Genomic DNA, 25,946 nt, shown 5'->3' with positions numbered 1-25,946 from the left:
GATGTTACAAGTACTTTTTTTCGTTTAATGGTGTGCAGACTTTGCAAACCACCATTTAAATTCAAATTCTAAAAAATAAACTACTATAGAAAAATATAGTGTTAATAAATTATAAATGGACTGGTGTAGTCAGATAAGGCGGTACCGCTGCAAACCATAAAACAATGTTACCTAGATTCCAATCTTATTTTATCCTTTGATCTCTAACAGATTCTCAAAAGACACAACAAACATTACTCAGACACGTTAACTTCACCTTGGATACAGACACAAAACAAGTTCAAAAACATCCAAACAGATCCCACATCCACATACTCCTCATAAATAAAGCTGTGCCATTATTTATTGCAACCTGTTTATCTATGATTGGCTAATCAAGCACCGTTGGCATTGTGTGTGCCACATGTGAGTGGTTTTCATCATGTTCAAATGAGTCTTTGTTCAGGCTTATGAGGGAAGCAATTTATAATCAGACTAAATGCTGTGTAGTCTCTCTCTGCAGGGATTTTGCGAGCTCATATGTAGTGCCTGGGCCCAGTCTTCACCCTGCTCCTGTGTTGAACTACAGCTGCACCTACTGGTAGTGCATGGGCATGCTCAGATTATATATAACCCATGCAGTTCATATGGGAATAGCATAGATGTTTAGAGACCGACAACTGGAAAATCAATGGAGTATGAACTGTGTCTCATGTAATCTGTGAATGGTCTGCACAGAAGACATATAAACTGTTTTGTTTTTGTGCCCACTGCCTACACTACTTTCAGTCAAAGCTGCAGAGATATCCGCATGACAACCATTTCCCTTACCCTTATGACATTTTGTTATCATAAATAGAGCCATATCTTTCATTGCAACCATTTTAAACAGTCTGAAACTGTGCAAGGGTTAGGGGTTAAAGGCAGGGGTATTTTCACTCCTGCACCACCCCTCTGCAATTCAGATGACTACAGCAATTTTACAGGTGCAGGATGTCTCTGAAATGGCTTAAACTGCTCAAAACCAAGGCCTGTAGGGGCAGAGAAAATAGGAAGCTTAATTGTCCCTGGGTTTCTTGAGAGACTACACAAATGATACAATTATAAAGTGTCTTTTTCTCCCACCACCCTTCCTTTTGCACCGTTTTCTCAGTTCCAATGGGTCTGGGTCCCACAGAGCACCATTCTGTCCTATGACAGTAAACGTGTCTGTCACCGGCTTTCATTTGGCCCGGCAAGCCTGCTGGTTTGAAAAGCTGCTTGACACCCATGACGTGGGCAGCAGTAATAGGAGCTGATGCCCACTTGTCAGCAGTGAGACATGCTAAGGGGTGTTGTCACAAATCAGGTGGGGAGTTTTATGCGAAATGATGCCTTCCATTTACTTGCCGATGACCTTCCAAAGTTCACTCTTTGCTACGGCCGACTAGATTAAATTTAATATCTCTTCGTGCGCTTTATTACCATGGAATTATGCACTTTTCCCCTCCTCGTTCGCCTTAAAAAGTTCACTGCCAAGGTGTGCAGCAAGTTTTGCAAAATTGCAAACACCCAATTACAAGTTCAACAGTGTTTTAAAAGCTCCTCTGTTGAATGCAAAAACATGCAAAGGCATGGCAAGGTGTGGGTTGTGTTATGCCTTTGGAAGTAAACAGGAATGCCCAGAGACTATTTGGTATGCAGCTGTGGGAGTTGGGGAGAAAAGCAGTGACCTTGCAGAGGTGGGGAGAATCGAGGAAACACATACTTTTACAAGTGAATATGAAGAATGACAGTGTTTTCTACCCCCCCCCCCCCATTCTGTACTCTTTTTATACCTTGTTGAATTTATAAATTACTGTTTATATTTCCAGTTTGCTTCAGCAGCGCATGTATATATTTCATGGCTGTCACAAATGAATAAACAAGAGTGCAGCAATGTTGACACGTTAGTAACACATTTAGCAGAGCCATATATTCAGACAGGCTATAAAGATGCAAAGTATAAAGAAGTCAAATAGAATTAAGCCACTGTGTTTATGAGTTTTTATTTGCCACATGGACTCCATATGTTTACAAAAGATGATCAACCACCACAAACAGCACTGATTTGTTGAACAGCAACATGATGTATTACATCTCATATTGAATGTGATTCCTCTATCCATCAAATGTGAATTTATGCTGATGTTTAATATCGGCTTAAGTGAGTTCCAACAATTCACCAGTCATTAAGACTGCAATATTTAGAGAGGGGAGAACTGTTAATACTTAAACATTACAAACATACAGCAATATTTATGTCTAAATTAAAGTTCTATTTAAAAATATCTGGAATAACCCTAGTTGTTTGTGATCAATCCTTATCATGCATGAAAATATATAGATGATTCAACTGATTTTTATCGTTTTCTTATTAATCAGTGAAACGCAGTCCTTTGAAAACATTAAAGAAACATTCACTTTAAATAAAAACAGTCTTAAGGACACACATTTTTTACAGGTTATACCCAAACAGTATAATGAGGATGCAGTATAAAGCAGCCCTGAAGATAATTTGCTAAATTGGTTAAATGTTGCTCAAAGCCCTGTGTGTTTTAATGGCCTCACTTCAAACCAAGTCACTTGTTAAAATAGAGACAAAATGCTCCTTAGATTGTAGATTTTACCTCACAGGGATTCTTTAATAAAGTAGCTTGATTTATTTGACACTACTCTGAAGCAGTAAATCAAATCAGGCCACTATATAGCAAGTGGATTGTGGACCTAAGTGTAATCCTTGTTATGTTATTATTTTAAATCTTGCCTGCTGGCCAGTCGGTTCAAAAACCGACACGAGGGCCACTTTTATAGTTCTGGTCACACCTATAGTTCTGGTCTCTGTTTTGGATGGAGGCTTTCTAGTACAACACTGATAACTTTATGGTCAACCATATTTCACTAGGTTTGTAAGTTATTTCACTTGAGGAAGGAGAATGGCAAAACAATTTTTCCTAAGTGATTTTACTCCAACCCCCTAATCAACCCCATGTGGAAGGCATGCCTTTCAGCACGCTGCAAATCTCCATGCTGGCCACTCTAAGCCTGATTAAAGCTGCAGTCCTTGTCTGCTCTTTATTACCACAGGCAGGAAAACCCAAAGTGAAATAAGTTAGCACCTGTATGTTCCAATTCTGCATGGTTTCTACATGCATATAACCTTTGTGTGTGTGGGTGCATTAGGCTGACAGATTTATAAATGATCGGCTTACATGCTGTGAGATCTAGATTGAGGGCATATTAGGCTGGAGCTCTGTGTTGCTTCTCTGGTGAACTAGAAAAAGAGCAGATACTTCCTGTGTAGCAGGTCATGAGGATGAATGATAGCTTTAGTAGAAAAAGAGTTAACTTAAGTAATCTGACATTTCATTTGGATGCAGGCAGGATTTAAAATAATAACATAACAAGGATTACACTTAGGTCCACAATCCACTTGCTATATAGTGGCCTGATTTGATTTACTGCTTCAGAGTAGTGTAAAATAAATCAAGCTACTTTATTAAAGAATCCCTGTGAGGTAAAATCTACAATCTAAGGAGCATTTTGTCTCTATTTTAACAAGTGACTTGGTTTGAAGTGAGGCCATTAAAACACACAGGGCTTTGAGCAACATTTAACCAATTTAGCAAATTATCTTCAGGGCTGCTTTATACTGCATCCTCATTATACTTTGCACTGAAAACAGCCAACATGAGAGAATTATTGTGCCCATTTCCATATATAACAGCTCTGCATTCCCATTTCTAAATGGAGGAAGCACCTGTTGGGATCCCCATGGCCTCTTTCCACCCAGCTGACTGCTTTCATCCCTCTCCTCTTTTACCAACAGGTGGTTTTCTTCAAACCCTGTGCTTTCACCCAGCCACAATCAGCATTGGGGTGAACTAGGTGGGCTGCTCAATGGAAGGAACCTCAACTTAGGCCTTGTGGGAAGACTGCTCACCAGGTGTTTAATACGATCAAAACTTATTTACTACACCATGAGATGCACCTAGGCTCAAGTCCAAACAAATTGGGGCAAGTGGAAGCTTTAAAAGCGATGTCTGTTCTGTCGACAGAGGGTTTAAAGTTAATTTGATCAGGCATGTGTACTCTGTGCGAAAAGGGGGAACATCTGCATTCAGTGGCATGGACCCATTTGTTGCAATTTTGAGACTCATTTCCATTTGCAAGAAAGATAACTGCTTACATATGGAAGCAATAGATAGAGCAGGTCGATGCAATTTCTCTCAGTAGTTTAAAAGCTTCTTACACAACCATGGAAGAGGAAACAAAGACATGGGTATGAGAAGGCATGCATTTTACTAAAATATGCTTCTGCTTTGTGATTTTTTAGCAGAAATATTATCAATGTAAATGGTGTATAAGCTAAGAACAAAGAAATTCATTACAAATGAACCAAACTAATTTCAATAGAGTCTGAAGGTGAATATTTATTCCTTAAGGAATAGAGTTAGACAAAGTAACAGCTACATGCACTAAAAATCAAAAGTACCAAAACAACCCTAAAAATAATGTGTTGCAAAGACTTATCAATAATGTATGGCTTCATTTTCACCAAAACCCTCTAAAATGTCATTATCTAAGAACATCACACATGCCCAAAATTAATCAGATACTTGGAAATCTCAGAGGCAATAATATAAAAGGAATAAAGAACCCAACATTTAATGTCATAAAAGGTTACATAGATTCCAGTCGCTCTGATTTCCATCTAAAATTAGCTCATCTGTACTCATACTCATAAAAGGCCCATAATAAGAAGTAGGCTTCCAGCTTTAAACTAGTATCAAAGTCACTAGAGAGCAATTACACTATAGCCTGGATAGTTGAAGAAAACCCCATGGTTTTAAAGGTTTTTTTCTCTATACATAATGCCAGGAGAGTAATCTAATTACTTGTCTTGGTGTGTGATTATTTATGAGACAGATTAGAAAATCTGGAAGACATACTTTATTTTGTGAAGTGCAGCTGCTACATGAATGATCTTTCTAAATTACCTATAGGCATATGAAAGCCTCTTAAACGAAGGGCCTTAAAACTTCCCTTGAGCCTGAATATCACCCCGAAATATTATTTATGATAACAAGGCAGGCCTGGGAATAAATTTTTCAACACTTTGCTTACATACTATGTAATAGCAATGAGAGCATAGCGACGATCTTGTGCCATTTTCTTGTCTTTGTTGAATGTTTAAGATATATATTAAGCAACAGAATAGAAGGCATTTGCCATAGAATTTAGCACTTCAGAACATCTGGGAACATTCCAAGTTTCTCTGGTACGGATTAAGATCAGAGCTGAAAACAAACTGCATATCCATACACTTCAAATGTCTGACAAAACAATCCCGTTGGCTGCGAGAAAGATAAATGCTTTCCCACTGCCCAAAATGCTCAGATGGCCCTAATTCCTCTTGAAGTAGGGGTCAAGCTCTCATTTCCTGTAGCTGCTTTAAAAGAAATGGCGCCAAGGGCTTCAGCGATCTCCAGGGAGCAGAAGTAGCCTTCCAGGACAAGAGAGCAAGGAGCTGACACTGACAACACCCAAAGGAGGCACGAAAACCCAACACAGAACCCATAAAGAACACACTGTTTACAGAAAGAACTTATTAACCTGACCTGTGTGTGTGCTTAACAGATACCTAGATACCTTCTCACAACTAACTCAAATTAAGACTTGTTTGTCCAAAGAAATAGGGTTAGCTGTAGTCATGAATCATGGAGAACATCAGTCTCAAGTTATTGATCTGATCTTAAACATGAGGCTGACATGTACAAACAAAATCTGTCTCTAAAACAGTGCTGCCTCAGTGCTGCTCCACTGCAATACACTGAGGGCTTGGTTAGAAACCACTGGATAGATTTAATCCCATACTGGCACCACACAGTCTACAAAATTGAGAAATTTTCCGTTTCTATTTATCAGGAATGAAAAGGTAATGTTTATTGGGGATGATGAGAGATATCCACATTCAGTGGAAGAGACCTGGATCTGGGGGTGGTCTTTAAGGCTCTCATGACCCAAACTAATTATGACATCTTAGGCAACTTTGGATGCTTCCCTCATGTCACATTACAACTTCATTTAATTTGCTCTTCACATAGAACCGGTTTAAAATGTGAGATATGTAACAATCTGAAAAACAAAATAAAACAGATCTAATTATACTAGACATAAGCAAAGCACACATGCAAATAACAGACTTAAAAAAAAAATCTGTAAACGGTCACTGAACACTACCAACCACTGTATGGGCCTAGGCCACATGAGTAATGGTGATTACAGGCTGACAATTTGAGAAAACTAGAAGCTTAGATTCAAAGAAGTCAGTTATAAGAAATTATGAAGATGTAATCAGGCATATCATGTCATGATTTACTGCCTGTTTTCTTATTAAATATGTTGTGTGTATTTGTCAAAAGTGTTTGTTTTGAATATAAATCAAGCACTTTACAAAAAGGCAGTAGATTGCTTTGGGATGAAGATAATTAAAGAACACCAAAATCTTACACACAAAAAAAAAAAAAACAAACAAATAAACAAATAGTAAACACACACTAGTTTATTGTTGGAATATATTTGTGGCTAAGTTCACACCAGAAATCTCTAGCTCATATGGCTTTCACTTCCTTCATATTATTACCTTTCATAAGGTTCTCAGTTTTTATTGAACTTGTCTATAAAGCATTTGACTAAGGCAAAATGAATTTAATGGCTCTCTAAGCCGAGTCATTGATGCCTAAGATACACATAATTCATTTAGAATGTGGACAATGTAAAACACATGTGCTTTGATGGCATTTTTTCTTAATTTAATACAAACATTGCAAGTTTGTATTAAATTAAGAATTGATTGCCTGGATCAAAATCTTGAGAAAGATTACATATATATATATATATATATATATATATATATATATATATATATATATATATATATATATATATATATATATATTTTTTTTTTTTTTTTTTTTTTTATTGCAATAATGAGCATGTGATGTGCTTGTTAGACTGACAGCAGCTTAAGGTATATATATATATATATGTATATATATATATATATATATATATATATATATATATATATATATATATATATATATATATATATATAAAAATAAATGTAGATGAATATGTATATATATTTACTAACAGGCACATGCTATTTTTTTTGCAAAAATAATTCCTACTCCACTGCATCCAGCACTAATTTATCACATGAAGGAAACTCTATATAGTTAATCCAACACATGTAGGACAAGATTCTATGACAAAAGCAATGGTAATAGTTTTACTTGGATAAGTGGGGACCTACTCAGATATGCCTGCCCTAAACACAGAAAACTTAGTGCTGGATTTCAATCTGCTACTCCTTTGAGAACCCATTTATAATGGCAGTCTGGTCATGTGCAATAAGGCAGTGACCATTAGCCTTCTTGGGTTGGATTTATTTTAATTCTCTAATCCTCTAATGTTAGCTTTTCACTGTAGCCTTTTGGCACATGACTGACAAGGGAGACTCTGCAGCCTCCTCAAAGGGGCAGCTGAAAAGTCACAGAGCCACTAAATGGCATTTGACTCTCCAAGAAGAGGGCCAGAGAGAGGCCTGGAGACCAACAGTCAAAACATTCACTCCTAAAAGCGCAGCACTCAAGGAGAACTCACCTAATGGGGAAATTATTTAAGAACTATTTGCAGTGCACCTGAAAATACCTCCAGTGGAATTATGTTTGGCAACCTGAACTGCTTTGAAGTCAATGGAGTGGCAATAAAAATTAGGCCTTCATTAAAGAACAGTGCCTTTCAAACAGAATTGGTTGCTGCTCGGAGGGTCAGGAACAAGTATGCACTGCTTGGCTCAGCAGCAGGGCACACATGGAAGCAATTTGCCTGATTCTCTGCTGTTTTTATGATTTTCTTCTCTAAATTTTCTCTCCCCTCCTCTCTGCAATGTGCTCCTTTTATGTCGCATTTAGGAAATTAACACTAACCGACAAATTACTTTGTAAATAAAGGAGTATAACTTTAGAATGTTGAAACCAAGCCTTGCCTTGGGGTGAGAGCATGCAGAGCAACAAAGAAATCCTTGATAGTTGTTTAAATATGCCTGATCAGAACCAGGCTTTATTTTATCAACTGCACATAGTTTTTCTACTGAAATTTAATGTACAGCATTTATTTCCCTTGTATGCAGTCATTGTGCAACATTTGAACTCTAACTGGGAAAGGTAGACTAGTGGACTTTCCACAAGAAAGACACTTTTAAAGTCTGCTATAACGTGCATTTAATTTAGTCCAACAAGAAATGACTTTCATTCACAAAAAGGCACAAAAGGAGCCTTAACTGTTGTAATCTTCAAACACCAGACACTCTGAACGCTACAGGATTGTGAGCTGGTGAGATCTAAGCTAATTACCTAATTACATACAATTGTAAATCATATGTAAAAGAAATTACAGTACAGATTAAATTACAGATATTTATCTCCTAATAACACTGATTAACTAGTGATGATAATCTGTCATTTTGAAGGCTGATATTAATGGCATCACTCTCAGGAAAATAAACATCTAATATGAACGAAAGCGTTTGTCTGTACTCAGGCCAGATGGTACACTTTAGAGAGTGCACTGTTCTTAGCAGCATGTCCACAACTCTAATAATGAGAACCAAAAATATTGACTTTTGTAATTGAGTTGTTTTGGCCCATTAACCCTTTGTCAGTCAACTATATCAAATTATGCATGAGAACAAGCAAGGTTTTGTCTTGTGTTATAAGTGCAATCAGATCTGTGTTATAAAAAAAATTATGCTCCCAAACATATAAAACATACATATAAAACTAAAACAACTTTAAAATACATTTAAACCTTCACTGTATGTCCAAGATTTTGTCCACACGTGACCATCAAACTTCTACTTGTGGTTCTGCAAAACCGGTTGCATGCTGTAGTCTTAAAATTTACAAAGGCACATAGGGCCCCAAACCTTTTCCACCATGACAATGCCCCTATAGACAAAGTGAGCTCCGTGAAAATCAAGATGTACCAAGAAGAATTCAATTGGCCTGCCCAGAGGCTTGACCTCAACCCCACTGAACACATTTGGGATAAACTGAAATGCAGACTGTGCCCAAGGCCTTCTAAACTGACATCAGCGCCTGACCTCAGTAATGCTCTTGTGGGCGTATAAGAACAAATCCCAAACCTAGCAGAAAACCTTCCTTAATAAATGTAGTTTATTATAATAGGTTAAATCTGGAATTGGATCTTGAACATATGAATGTGATGGTCAGGTGTCTAAAAAGATTTTAGCCATTTAATGTACATTAAACAGGCTGTAAAGGTCAATAGAAACTTTTAAATTGTTTCATTAAAAGTGTTAAAACCTTTATATAATAGTCAGAAAATATAAACCTGTCAAAAGAGCCATCATATAATTTAATAACTAAAAGAATAATGTACAAAGTATAAAAATAAATAACTAAATGTTTTGTTGCAATAGAAGAGCAATATCATTCGTGAATATATTCTGTTTTAGTAACACTGGTCAAATAAATGCAAATAAAATGAAATTGCAACATTTGCACCTAAATTAATTCATGCTGCAAGCTCTTCTTAATTTCTTCCCAAATGTGACACTTCTCGCAAATACTAAAAATAAAACAAGAGTAGAACGTCTAGGAAGCTAACAAATCTACAGGTCCTGGAATAATGATTGCATGGCAGATATGTGTATGTTGACATAAACAAGAGAATGTTCCAGAATCATTCATTCTGTATCCTCACACAAGAGATACATTTCCTTCCTGGCACTGGCATGTTTAGCAGTAACACAGGCTTTTCGTAAACCCTGAGGAAATGCTAAAAGAAGAAGAATTATAAATTCAGCCTTTATTTGGTATTTGGTTGCCACCGATACGTCATTGCGGTTGTATTTAATTTAATAATTAAAACTGTCAGAATTATAGCTGTGTGCTTGCAAGCTTTACGTATTCCACGTTAGTAGTGTCAGTACTGACAGTCTGCTGTTTGCCTCTTATTATCTCTTTGACATTCTACTGAGAATCAGTTGATGTTATGAGGAAAAAGACAAATATTTCCCTGCAAGCCTATAACTTTTAGCACTCCAGAGCATCAGGGCTGCCCCATGATTAACTACTGTGTACCTAATAAGAGAGAGATAGATATAGATGCAATTTTTAAATGTCCTATCAAGTTTTTAGTTGCACTTCCTGACTGGGGAATTAAATTATGTTTATAATGTACCATGTCCTGAACATTGTATTAGACAGTTTTTAGTCTTTACCTTCACACTCAGATTTAAGTGTAATATTTGGCTGAATACATAACACCTGTTAAAGACAAAGACTTGCTGGCATGCGCTGTCAAGACTCAATAACTCTGTGTGAACCTCTTGTTAAGCTATGGACATGTGGTGCATGTCTTTCTGATGGGAAAAACCCTTGTCACTCAATGCTTCATATGGCCAAAATTTCTTTTAGAAATTAGCCATGCTATGGCAATTAACTGACTATACTGACTCTGAGAAGCCATGTTATGCCTGCTTTGGAGTGAGAACACACACTAATCTGCAATGATAATGTGCAACCCATAAAAAGCATTCAGGTAACAGAATCTTTGAGAAGGATATGTGGTTCAGAGTAGCCAGTGCCACCTAAACATTCCAATAATTAAGAAAATGTGCAGAGACTCAAAAGTTGGTTGATTGAAGGCTGAAACCACAGATCTCTAGTTTTTACTGATGAAAGAGAAATGTTAAACAAAAAGTTCTCTTAAGATGACAAAGGGGAAAACATGGGCAGCTGTGAAAGCTTTCTGTTTACTGTCGAGATACCAGAGAGGGAAAATTGGCCATGAGTCAGAGGGCAACTGATAGACGAATAGCAACAAGGGGAGAGATCACCATTATGGCCTAACAATGTGATGAGTGAGGACAAATCTTTTGAAACAGCACTCATGCAAGGCCACTTGGCATCTGGCATCACAGTGAAAACCCATGTATTCACTGTAGACAAAGTTTTAATCTGAGGGCAAATGGATTGAGATATTGAGGTCATAATTGAGCAAACAGCTGTAAAATGACATCAACTACAAGCTTTATGTTTCCACTGGGCCACAGTTTCACCCCTAAAAGGCTCCATCAGTACCTTGACAAAGCACAGTAGAATGACACATGTCTTCTGTGCTGCAGGCAGCCAGCTGGTGAAGTTCACACTTGAAAAGCTACAGTGCAGGTCACTGATGTGATGTTGTCATGAGAGACTCACGGCCCTACCTCCTGTCAATCTCCCTGAAATTGTAGTTTTGTATCTTTTGTAGTTTTAATCGAATACCTCTGACCTGTACTGTTTACTAGCTGAACTCACTGTATTAAAGTTAATTGACAAAACACACCAAGGTTTTTTTTTTTGTATGAGGTGTAGAGAAGAAATGTAAAATAATCTGGTTTGGTCTATGAGTAAAACCAATATTGTTTGAATCAGTAACCTTCACATGAGTCATGCACAAATGAAAGACATTAAGCTTTCAGTTAATAAGTTCTCAGTTATCCAGAAAAGTAAATATGACATTTATACACATTTCAGTAGTGGTTACTCATCTCAGTCATTTACACTGCCACGTTTTACAGTATACATACAACATCTCACTAGAAAGGCTACTGAGAAATATTTTTTATTCATTCTGATGTTTGACCTGTATCTGCAGAATCTTTTTGAAATGTGCTGCTGCCACATGATTAGTCGGGTAGATAATTGTGTGATCAGCAAGTGTACTGGTGTTCCTAATAAAGTGGAAAGTGAGTGTACATGACAATTCACACAAGAATAAAAAAGTACAAATTGCTAAAATATCTGAATTGAAAAACCTCCTAAGGTTATCTTTAATGGGGGCTTTAACAAATATATTCTTTGTGTTTTTAGAAGCAAAATATCATGCTTGCATTTTCAAAAACTCAAAATCCTTAAACAAACTGAAATCCTCTCTGTAGCAGCTGTTGTTTAGCATATTAGCAGAAACAACTGTTTTCTATTCGAATATCTTTCCACTGTGACACCGAGGGACCAATTGAGGATGAAATATGTTTACACATTGAAGAGTGCATACATTGCCTGAAGTGGGAAAATGTAAAGGAGAGTAGAAGTGGAGAAAAGGCAAAACAGTGCTCTTAAGAAACTTAGCACATTTAGTAAGGCCCTATTACTTCTAGCACCACAGCTTCTGGTAAAATAATGAAATGTATTTTTTGAACTGGTGTCGACTAGTTGTGGGTCTGGGGTAGGCCTGTGCTGATGAAACACAATGACACACAAGCTGAAAAGTCTGCAGTTAGTCTGTTTATTTCTGCCTGAACAGTCAGTTCCTCAATAGCATGTCAAATCTCCCTGAATGTCTTTCATATACAATCTGCAGCCCTGTGATGTGCACTGTCCATAGTAAATAAACAGCAATACCTATTAAATAACCACTCTAATAAAGATGTAATTAACCAAGGACTCAACACCAACTGCTAGACCTATCAGCTTCTAAACTAAATCACATTTTATGTTCAGAAAATTAAGGTATAGTTACATAGAGTTACAGCAGCATATAAAGACTGACAAACAGCACACTGTCCTCTGGAGGGGGGATGGAAATCAAACATCACTGGATGTTTAATAACCCAATAAAATCATTTGAACTCGATTGTGGGTCTGGGCAGGCCTGCTGATGAAACACTATGACACAACCAAGCTAAAAATGTTTTAAGACCAATTTGCTGTTTTTGGTGGCAAAAAAACCAGAAAAACATACAACAAATTAATTGTTCAGCAAAATAGAACATGTTGAACCTACTAAAATGACTCTTAATATACTAAAATTACTCTTATTTTCACCTCTTCTCATCCATTCTACTTCTACATCAACGGCAGATGTTACGTAATAAATAAATTCACCCTGGATGGAGTGCACTTTGTGGAGATGCATTTATACATTTCTTTATAACTAGAAGTGATTAACCCTCAGAGCCATTCACATACTGGAGAACAAGAGGAGCATGTGGAGAGTATGCACAGAAACTCTACAAATCTAAACAACCAGCCAAATATTTAACTTTTCTCAATTTGACTAAAACTAATCTGCTGATGGATCATCCATCATCTTACTATCACAGATTCTGATGCAGTATTCACCTCTTCTGATTATATCTGCATCATTAATGATCTTTAATTGATTTAAAGCTTCTTCAAGAAGAAAAATGAAAAACTGACAAATATCTGGTTACACTTTATTACAATATCTAGGTTTTTTAATGCAGGAGGTGACAAACCCTTGTTAATAGGATGGAATCTACATGACAATATGTAGGGATAAATACACATAATTCACTTTTATTCTTAAATTCTCTAAAGATGCTTTGAGACAATGTCCATTGTAAAAAGCGCTATAAAAAGACTTGATTACATGGCACAACTTTGAAATGAAAATAACATTTTTTCCATTCTTCAAAACTGTAAATCACTGCATGGCAAAACCATCAGAGGTCACTGTAGCGCAGTTGGATATGTACAAAGTCTTAGATGATATCTTTCCTTCCGTCTGCATGGGTGTGCTGTGTACATACAGTATTTTTCTTAAAACATTAATGCCCTATTTTTTTTCCTTTTAATCTTTATTCACGACAAGACAACTGAACTTTTTTTATTTTACCACTGCATATATTTGCCGGTTCTCATATAGTTAACCCCATACCTCAAAATATAAAATAGCGTTAATTTGCAAGCTTGAAAAAATTACAATTGTGCAGCTGGAAAACAAGCATAAAGAGAACAATATGAAGATGGAAGATCTTGGGTAACCTGTATGTATGTATATATATATATATATATATATATATATATATATATATATATATATATATATATATATATATATATATATATATATATATATATATACACAGTGAGGAAAATAAGTATTTGAACACCCTGCTATTTTGCAAGTTCTTCCACTTAGAAATCATGGAGGGGTCTGAAATTGCCATCGTAGGTGCATGTACACTGTGAGAGACATAATCTAAAAAAAAATTCCAGAAATCACAATGTATGATTTTTTAACTATTTATTTGTATGATACAGCTGCAAATAAGTATTTGAACACCTGTCTATCAGCTAGAATTCTGACCCTCAAAGACCTGTTAGTCTGCCTTTAAAATGTCCACCTCCACTACATTTATTATCCTAAATTAGATGGACCTGTTTGAGGTCGTTAGCTGCATAAAGACACCTGTCCACCCCATACAATCAGTAAGAATCCAACTACTAACATGGCCAAGACCAAAGAGCTGTCCAAAGACACTAGAGACAAAATTGTACACCTCCACAAGGCTGGAAAGGGCTACGGGGAAATTGCCAAGCAGCTTGGTGAAAAAAAGGTCCACTGTTGGAGCAATCATTAGAAAATGGAAGAAGCTAAACATGACTGTCAATCTCCCTAGGACTGGGGCTCCATGCAAGATCTCACCACGTGGGGTCTCAATGATCCTAAGGAAGGTATGAAATCAGCCCAGAACTACACGGGAGGAGCTGGTCAATGACCTGAAAAGAGCTGGGACCACCGTTTCCAAGGTTACTGTTGGTAATACACTAAGATGTCATGGTTTGAAATCATGCATGGCATGGAAGGTTCCCCTGCTTAAACCAGCACATGTCCAGGGACGTCTTAAGTTTGCCAATGACCATTTGGAGTATCCAGAGGAGTCATGGGAGAAAGTCATGTGGTCAGATGAGACCAAAATAGAACTTTTGGGTCATAATTCCACTAAATGTGTTTGGAGGAAGAAGAATGATGAGTACCATCCCAAGAACACCATCCCTACTGTGAAGCATGGGGGTGGTAGCATCATGCTTTGGGGGTGTTTTTCTGCACATGGGACAGGGCGACTGCACTGTATTAAGGAGAGGATGACCGGGACCATGTATTGCGAGATTTTGGGAAACAACCTCCTTCCCTCAGTTAGAGCTTTGAAGATGGGTCGAGGCTGGGTCTTCCAACATGACAATGACCCGAAGCACACAGCCAGGATAACCAAGGAGTGGCTCTGTAAGAAGCATATCAAGGTTCTGGCGTGGCCTAGCCAGTCTCCAGACCTAAACCCAATAAAGAATCTTTGGAGGGAGCTCAAACTCTGTGTTTCTCAGCGACAGGCTAGAAACCTGACTGATCTAGAGAAGATCTGTGTGGAGGAGTGGGCCAAAATTCCTCCTGCAGTGTGTGCAAACCTGGTGAAAAACTACAGGAAACGTTTGACCTCTGTAATTGCAAACAAAGGCTACTGTACCAAATATTAACATTGACTTTCCCAGGTGTTCAAATACTTATTTGCAGCTGTATCATACAAATAAATAGTTTAAAAATCATACATTGTGATTTCTGGATTTTTTTTTTAAGATTATGTCTCTCACAGTGGACATGCACCTACGATAACAATTTCAGACCCCTCCATGATTTCTAAGTGGGAGAACTTGCAAAATAGCAGGGTGTTCAAATACTTATTTTCCTCACTGTGTATATATGCATTCAAAAAAGTATTCAGACCCCCTTCACTGTTTTCAATTTTATTTTGCAGCCTGATACTACAAAAACTTTCTTTCGGCTTCTCCCGTTAGGGGCACGTTTTTGCCACGATTTGGCACGTTTTTACGCTGGATGCCCTTTCTAACGCAACCTTCCCCATTTATCCGAGCTTGGGACCCGCACTGAAAGTGGCTGGGGTTGGTTCCCTGACCGGGGATTGAACCCAGGCCGCAGCGGTGAGAGCGCCGCATCCTAACTAAGCCGCATTCCTCATTGATATACACTCAGTACCCCACAATGACAAAGTGACAACAGAATTCTAGAAATCAATTATACATTCCCATATTACATATAGTCTTCATTTACAAAAAAGAAAAAAAAAACTGAAATATCATATACATATAAGTATTCTGACCCTTTATTTTTTATTTAGTTGAAGCTTCTTTTTGGCAGCACTTACAGCCTCTAGTCTTTTTGACACAATATGCTTTGCACACTTGGATTGGAGAATATTCTGAAATACTTTTTTGCAGAACTTCTTAAGCTTAGTCAGGTTTGATGGGGACAATTTCAGATCTCTCCAAAGATGTTCAATAGGGTTCAAATTAGGCCTCTGACTGGGCCACTCTAGGACATTTACAGAGTTGTCCCTAAGCCACTCCTGTGTTGTCTTGGCTGTGTACTCATGGTCATTGTTAAGTACAGTAGGAAGGAGAACCTATAGTCCAGACTGAGTTCCTATGGAACATGTTTTTATAGAGGATATGCCTGTACTTTGCTCCATGTACTTTCCAACATCACTGAAAAACACCCCCACAGCATGATGCTGACACCACTTTTGGGATGGTATTGAGCAGGTGATAAGTGGTGCCTGGTTTACTCCAGACATAATGTTTATATTTGAGGACAAACCTTTAAAATTTTGGTTTAATCTAACTAGGAATCTTGTTTCACACAGTCTGAGAGTCTGTCAGGTGCTTAAATGCAAACTCCAAGCGGGCTTTTATGTGTTTTGCACAGATGTGAGGCTTCCAGTCACTCTGCCATAAAGCGCAGATAGGTGGAGGGCTGCAGTGATGGTTGTCCTTCTGAAACTTTGTCTACACAGCATCTCTGGAGCTTAATCAGAGTGACAATTGGATGTTTCGTCACCTCTCTTACTTAGGCCCTACTACCCCAATTGCTCAGTTTGGCTGGGCAACCAACTCTAGAAGAAGTCCCAGTAGTGCTAAACTTCTTCTATTTGAGAATTATGAAGACTACTGTGCTCTTGGAAATCTTTATTGCAGCAAAATATGTTTTTGTAGTATTCCCCAGATCTTGGAACAATTTTGCTCTTATATGCATTGTCAGCTGTAAGGGCCCTCTATAGAGAGATGTGTTTTTTACATGTTTAATTAATTATATTACCACAGGTGGACTGCATTTAAGGTGTAAAAACATTTCAGCAACAATCAAGAGAAATGGGAGGCACCTGAGCTAAATCTCAAGTGGTTTTTGCAAAAGATATGAATACTCATGTACAGTTTACAACAATCTTTTCTTTTTCATACATTATACAATTATAGTAGTATCAGTGGTATATATATATATATATATATATATATATATATATATATATATATATATATATATATATATATATATATATATATAATTTTGCATGACAGTAAGAGTCTATTCACTCCCTCTCTCATACAGCCTTATATTAAAATTAAGGTCTCTGGTGGGGTTCATTTAAAGCTGACAATTTTCTGAATCTTCTGCTCTGTACCACTTTGATCTTGTGAAAGTTTTGGAAATCTCAGGCCTGAGCCAACTACTGGCCCATCATATTCCTGCTTCATTAGCAGACCTTTAGCAGTCTCACAACGATTACACTGGTCAAGCAGCTGCACTCTGCCCAGAAATAAACCTGACTAATGATTTGCTAAAGAGACTTGACAGTGTGTTATAGTGAACAGTAATTGAATTTAAGCTCTAACAAGGCTTTGAACAAGTAAAAGAAATATTTTATAAGCTTAATGCAATTTGGTGGAGCAGATAATGAATCATATTGAATATTCCCTTTAGATTTTTTTCTGTATAGATGTCAGAAAAACAAGCAGAGAAACAAATCCAGCCATCAGAGGTTTTCTTTGGTTTATTGGTTGGCTATAGGCAGATGCTGTTCACAGTTTTTTTTTTTTAAGCTTACTGTTCACTACCAGTTGTTTCCGAACCATTTTAACAAGCTTGATGTGTCAGAAAAATGCATGCACAGTGCATTGTTTGTAGAAAAATACCCATGACAGCCACATTGTTAATAATATGCATAACCCTGCAGCATTGCCACCTCTCTATGTATTTGTGTATCCAACAATTCAATGCTTTATTTTCTGCTAAGACAAACATAATTTAATGTACCATATGAATTGCATGTTGGAATAAATTGCTAGTTTTTTTTATGTAAAACATTCATAATTAAATATATTGTGAGCATATTAAAAGGGCCCTCATAAAAGGTAAATGCTACACCTACAACCATTTCCGGCAAAAACCCTACTACTAACATGATATTTAGTGTTCTTAGTGTAAAGACAAAATGTGAGCAAAATGTTTTTTCATTTCTTTTTTTTTTTGTCTAAAACAATTAGACATCAAAAGATTTTATCTCATTATCTAGACCACTTATACAAAAAACATGTAAAATGTGTCACAGGCCTAGTAAATTAGAAGACAAAATGATGAATTGGATAGAATTGGATTGAAAAACAATAATCAAATATTAAAAGAGGGTGCGCTTTTCACTGCCACATCAAGGATACAGTTAGTAATCACTAAACTAAAGCCCCATCATTTGTTCCGTTTAGTGTAAAAGTAATAAAAGGCATGTCAGGGTTCCCTGTGTGATATAGGACCTTGGCCATTCATTATCCACTGAACCCGGTGCGATAAACAAGGCTAATAGGGACAATCTGTAGGCAAATAAGGTCATTATGTTAATAAGAGCGGTGATAATAAGGCATATTTTGCTTACATGCTTTGTTTTTACCTTATTTACTCTGATAAACAAAAGAGCACCATTAGATTATAGAGCTTCTTTGAATTAGATTTCAGTGCAGAGAACCGTCACCATGTGCTTCGAATTTATAAAGCATGAATCGAAATGTGATTAAACTTTTGCAATTAGATCTTTATCAGAGCCTGTAAGTTCATGGACATGTTTTTTTCAGTTTTATAGCTTTAAGGACCTGAGAGAGAGAGACCTGTAACTCAGTTAGTAGTAGCTTATTTTATCATATTGTATTCCATTAGCCTTCAGTTAGCTACCCTCTTATTGTATGTACTAGACTAACTGCCAGAGGGCATGATGAACTCTCTTAATTGCCCTTAATAGCTGAATGTGTACTGCCTTAAACTGACCTTGTTTTTTTATTCCTATATATTAATGCTATTTTCTGGAATATGAAAATAAATATATACGCAGTACTACATGAACTGGTTTGTAAATATGATACCTTATATTTTATCTCCAACTAAACCAATTCCTTAATGCTAATGAGATGTCAAGAGAAAGTAGCCAAAAGACCAGGACTATCTATAGGTCTACCTTTGCTATTAAAAACTTTTTTGGTTTATGCAGCAGATATTCCCATTTTGGTACAATCCATCACTGTCACCATACAAACATCACGTCAGTCATCCACCCAGTGGAGGAAATCGTATTATCTACTCCTACCTACCTGCCACGGTAAATTGTTTTGACAGTAGGGATAATGCTATGTCCCAGTCACATATATGTAGAAAAAAATGTCTGCCTGTCAGGCAGTTGGTAGAGATTGGCACACTTATAAAAGATGATTTCCCCACCCAGAAAATACTTTATTGTTATAGTTTTTCATTACATTAAAATTGCTGTTAATAAGGCCCAAACATGTTTGGTGTCCATATTTTGCTTCTTCTGCATTAAACTCTTAAAGAATATTTGGGTAGCATGTAATATATATATATATATATATATATATATATATATATATATATATATATATATATATATATATATATATATATATATATATATAACAAATACAAAAATACAAATAAAAAAAGCAAGATTATTTAGTCATGCATTCCTGTATTTCCATATCATTTTAATTTTCTTACAGTATTTGCAATTTGACACAAAATGAAAATAACAAATGCAATAATAGAATTTCAAATTAAATATTGGCCTACACCTAATGTCTTTTCATAACACAGGCTGAGTGTTTTAATATTTATGAAATGGTGTAAATCATATTTGAGGGCCTTAACAGATCTACCAGCATTAATACTACAATTCAGTAATCATTCCACAATGCATATATAAATGAGTACATTTTTTTTTTCTCTTTGCTATTTTACATTCATGATTTGCCAATAATCTGACATGACTGCCTTTTTTACTTTTTTTTTGCTAAGCAGAGAAGGTATGGGTGTCTAAACCTAAATTGGTACCCATATGTGTCCCTATAGCCATATATTTCCATATTCAATTTCTGATAGTACATATTAATATTTGTAACAATAAGTCCATCAGTGTCCAAGCTGGAGCAAAATTGTCTGAATTATTAATTTTAGGAAACAATAACAAATAGCAGGCAGATAAAGAACAAAATGGAAAAGTTTTCTTTTGAAAATAAATCCACATTTAGCTAGTCTTGAATAAAATAAAATCTAACGTTTTTCAATCACCTTACTTTTGTCTTAAAATGTAGATGTGATTGCCTAAACAAAACCATGTCCATTTAAAACCATGATTATTCTGTCGAGTTTGAGTTTGTTGCTGGATCTCGCGTGAATTTGCGGGATTTGCAGTGGCACGTTACAAGCAACAGGTCTGGTAATGATGAAACGATATTATGTCGCATCTTCACTGTCGCTGTTTTTTGTGTTCTCTTTTTTCTCTGACCTATTATCAGCGCCGTGGAGAGAGAGACAGGTGACATGGTGCACAAGGGCGCTGGGATGGCAAGAGGGGGGAAAAACTGAATTAATTTGACAGTGAATAAGTGACAGCCGTTTCTGCCTCTTTGTGCGGAGCTGCTTTGCTCTCTTTCTCTCCATCTCTAATTGCACCACGGACAGCTTTAAGCACGCTGGGGAATTGAGCTGCTGGTGCTCTGGCAGAGATGAACGGTGATTTGGTACTGCTTTATTTGCATGATAATTAGTTAACGATGGTGTATATATATATATATATATATATATATATATATATATATATATATATATATATATATATATATATATTTTTTTTTTTTTTTTTTTTTTTTAATGTATTCTCTAGCTTTCAGAATAGTATTCTTGAAAAAGAATCTAAAGGGAGCCACAGAGTGTATCTGTGCATGAATTACAGTGATTAAAGGGTTCACTGAACTGTGCCTTGATGTGTTTATTAAATTAATAAGGAAGCTGACAGATAAGAGTTTGAGTCTGGTTGAGATTCTCCCTTTCATGGAGTCCAAACAAAACTTATCCACTGAATTTCCGTATTTTCCTTCCATTCATAGTTTAATAAGCTTAAAGATCCTTTTTTAATACACACTCACAATGCATGAAATGGAGCACAACTGATTACACATAAATATCTATCTAAAATCAAGACATATTTTAGCCAAGTGTTTTTCACCAGGCATTTTTGTACAGTATATTTTCACTTGTTTTAAATCAGGTAAATATTGAGTGTAGAAATTGTTTCTATTTCTGCTGCCAAATTTTAAAACAAGTTAATTTTCTATTCCTTTGTATATAGGGACTACTCCTTCTGAGGTTTATCATCTACACTCATTCCTCTTAGACAAACCGAAGGCGTAATAATATTGTGAAGATTTAGGAATTGGATTTTGCTATTCACTCTTCAGAGACAAGGTGCCTGTCAAGTTCATGGAGATTTTATGTCCCAGCCTTCTCTGAGTCCAACAACCGAAGCTCCAGAGCCTCAACTCTGACCCGCTGCCGCATCCCTCAGCCGCAGCATATATTCAGGACATTAAAATTAAAGAAGCTCCTTACTGTTGAAACGACATGTCCACCTCGTACTCCAACATGCTGCAGGAACAAAGGGAACAATCTATTTTCCTGATAGAAGCCAACAGTTGGTAAGAGGTTTGAGATGAGTGTGAGGATACAATTTGCCTAGAGAGTGCCTGAGGATCAAGCCAGGCCTGACTCACTCTGGAATGAGGCTGTCAGCTGGCATTCAGCGGTAATTGCTTCCCATGGCAGGACCCCACCAGCCCGAGAAGAATGTGCGCGTCAGGCTCGTCAACCCGGGAATCAATTTTCACAACAGCCCAATCATAATTGTTTTCTAAGGATGCGGAACTTGTTTCCAATGTGAGCGCTAGCCAAGGCCTGATTGACACTCATTGACTTGAGAGAGCAGGGTAGCAGGATTAGGGCCGATCTGGCCCACAGCTCAGAGGCTCTGCACAGTCTTTGTCACTCAGGCTGAGAGGAGTGCAGAGAGAAACGGTTTAGAGACCTAAACTTGAACCAGTGAAACTGTCAATTTAACCAAAACCAAGAGGTTCTTCTTGGAATGTTTCAGACTGAGTAAACTTTAGTGAAAATGTAAATTTCTTATGAAACATGGGCTTTCAAAACACATACACAGATTGTAAAATTGTTAAATCTGTACATACAGTAACATTGGTTATGAGAAAATCTGATCATTTTAGTGACTTGGTTCTGTGTATCTTGTGTATCAAAATAAACCAGTCTTTTTTTTTGAGTAAATTATTTAATTTCGTTCCTTTGCAAGCGGATCTCTCAACACGTCTACATACACAAACCTTGACTATAGATCCAATAATAAAAATATTACAATGCAGAGGACAGATTATGTTAAACAGAACATGTAGCTCACCTCTCATATCTTCTGGTCCATTTCATTAGTTCTTTTATCATGTGACCCATAATTATTTTAAAAATAATGTCAAGATTCTGACTAAAAACATGATCTATTGCACTGCATACTGTATATGGAAATCATGTGATAAATGAATGAACAACTGGGACTAGAAAAGTTACTCAATTCTGTTTCCTGTCCATAATCAATGGAGATTTTGTGATGCTTTGCTCATCATGCGTGACCACAATTAAGGAATCACTCTTTGAGACTACTTTCTTTTGAGTCACATTAAAGATTTGTTCAAAATGAACGAATCTTTCATGAACGACCCATCACTGCATAACATGTGTCTAGTTAATGCCTGCTGGATTGTTTCTTCTTTAGGTAACATTCAGAGGACAGTTTTAATTCTTTCTATTATGGTGACCCATTTAAACATTAAAAACTGTGCTATGCCTATTTAATCTCTACAAAGCTAATATCACCTAATATTAAGGACCGGCTTGAACTGAAGTGCCCTTGAATGCGAGCTGCCACAGCTCACAGGTCCCCAGACCCTCTGAAATGTCACTTTCTCCAAGGACTAACATGCAGCACTTCTAGTCAGTGACACTGACACACTATTATCTGTCTGGAGAAGAGAGGACATGGTGTTGTCAGAAATGCATGTCTATGCATGTATCCATCACACAGGGGCAGATGGCTAGGATCGAATTATTTTCATGTAAAAGCCCTTGTGAAGTTCAAAACGATTACTGCCACAGATGCCTCCTGCAAGAGGCATAATAGAGAAGCATCTTGGGAGAGCAGCAGCCGTACATGATGCTGTGGCTTTATTCTATGCTCAGCACTGCAGAATAACAAGGGAAAGCATTACAGTGCCATGGGGGCCCCTAGCAAATATGAGCTTGAACATCAATCAATCTATTGTACATTCGTGAATGTCAGCTCTAATGCTTGACTACAGTCTGCTGAGCCAATTCCACTTTGGACTTAGATAGGTAGCTGAAGCGTAAGTTTGCTTAATAATTCGATAAAAAATGCATGGCCTAAACAACTGCAGAAAAAGCAAAAATAACCCATAGAGTACACTGGTTAATATGTAAATATTTCTGACATAAATACATTGATGAGTATGCATCATTAGAGTCTCCCTGGGACAGCCCTACTGTTGTCACTTGCTTCATTAGCATTTACCTTCTCCAACCTTCCTTTCTAGCATGAATATGAATTTAACAGAGACAACAGTACTTGTCCTCCACTCAGTATCCTTTACAAAAATGCACATTTAAAGAGGTCCTTTATGTCATATGGCCCAGAAAATGATAATGTTACGTAGATAATGTTTGTGCCAGCCTCTTCCTCATGTTTGGCTGAGCACTGCATGACTACCTGAGCACATGCCCAGCACTTATATTCTACAGCTGCTGCATGAACAGAAAGAGCTCACAACAGGGGGCAATATGTGTGTGTATGTAGCAGGCTTTCACTGTAGTCTCTGGTGATTGACTATTATGTGCAATCTTTAACCCACAGGAATTAATTAGCCCAACCTTTACCCAAACAGAGGTACTTACTGTATGTTTTGGCACCATGCTAAGAGAGAGTTTTTTTTCTTTTTACCATGCAGAGATTTCCACAAAAATGTATACATAATTCTAACCATGACGAATATTTTACCTTTTATTTAATGCAGAATTATTTCTCTGTGAAAGAAAAAACTCCTTATTGAAAAACACTATTTCTAAAGATTGTTCTTATAACTTATAAATGTGCATTAAAAAAAAAGGCATGGCATGTTTTGAAATTATGACAAGGTTCTATCTGGGCTAATAATGAATTGGAGATATTAATATACTACAGCAAAGAAATGCTATACACATGTTCTTTCACAATTTAAACGTCAATCAGATTCCTTTAGCATTTTGTATACATATGAATCTTTCGATTAATTCTCTAATGTATTATGGAGTGACTTGAGCATTAGTGGGTGTGACTCAGGAAAGAAGTCAGCCATCCTTTAATCTAGTAAAGCCATGTTTCTTATCAGTGTGCAGAAATGACGAGAAAAATGAAGTTATTGCCTCTTGCCCAAAGTCTATAGCGTTCCCTAGGGGATAAACGCTGCTCCCCTACAATAGTCTAGGGTTGGCCCAACTCAGATTGGCCCAACTCAGAGTGCAGCAGCTGTCACAAAAATGGCCCAATAATTGCCCTTAACTCAGCTGTTTAGGGAACACCAGGGTCAGGGGTGAGGTGTTTTTTTTTTTTTTTTCTTGGGAAAAAACTGAAAGATAAAATGTCTGATCAGCATCATTCCCACTGACAGTGCTCATTAGACTCTCCCCTGGCATGTGTCATTCGAAACTGCCATCGTGTCCACCCTGGCCTCATCGTCTCAGTGCCCTGCCAGTCCCACTTCTATTGTCCCTATGAAGGAAAGAGTGAAAAGTAGCAGGGACGTGTGCTAACAGGAAAAGGAATGCGTTATTGCAGTCTGACAGGTGTCTCCATGTAAAGGCAGCACCCCAGCACATGTAACACATCAGCAGACTGAGTCGGCTTCATTGTGATCCAAATTAGAGTGGGACTATGCACATCTCACAACGCTACCTCATCAGAATCTTAAGTATTTTTATGCAAACCATGAGCGTGTTTGTTGGGGAGCACCGGCAGCGCCTGATGAGCATCTCATTATCTCCACACCAGCCGAACACTGTGTGGAGCATAATCAAAGCCTGGGGGTACGTATTAATTATCCTTTTGAATAGTGATGAAATTTTAAAAAGATCTCCTTAAGGCTCCCAATCATCAGCAGATGAAACAAAGCTTGGCGCAGCTTGCGCGCCAAGGCTCACATGTGTTTTTACATCTGTTCAGGATATTTCAATTTGATGCTCAACAAGCTAAACCTGAGATTAAAGGATCATACGTGTCAGCCGCACAAACATCACTTCCAGAGTGAGCAGGAGTGTTGCAGCACAACCAGGAGAGAGAGGCATCACCCGCCGCAGACAATGGTGCATATGTGTCTGTCTGCGTGTGTGAGTGCATCTTTGGGATGTCTGCAAGTCAGGGCTGATGTGATGCCTCTTACATGTTTAAGATGTCAAGAAAGAAATCTGTTTCAGGATTTGCTTTTTGGAAATATTCATAATGTTTTTTTTTTTCTTTTCTTTGCTTTCAATAAATGCATTTTAGAAATAGTTTTCAACATTCATAATTAATGGAGTAAAACCTCATGTTTGAGCTGAGTTACTTACTACTGTGTGATTGTGAATCTATTATTACAAGAGAGCACCTATGAAGCAGATAAGTGTTCTCTGCACAAAGGCAGTATTATGGTGTTTATTTTGGTCTATTCTTTCAAAAGTATTTCTATCACTGAGTAATGTCCACCAATAAAGACAGTTCCTCTTTGGTTTTGAAATACTTAAGAGTTCTTCACATCCTAAAATAGGTCTGCTAAAAATCCACTTCTTCTATA

This window comes from Silurus aristotelis (genome assembly GCF_946808225.1).
Source record: "Silurus aristotelis genome assembly, chromosome: 3".
NCBI classification, from domain to species: domain Eukaryota; kingdom Metazoa; phylum Chordata; class Actinopteri; order Siluriformes; family Siluridae; genus Silurus; species Silurus aristotelis.
This window is presented reverse-complemented; position numbering follows the sequence as displayed.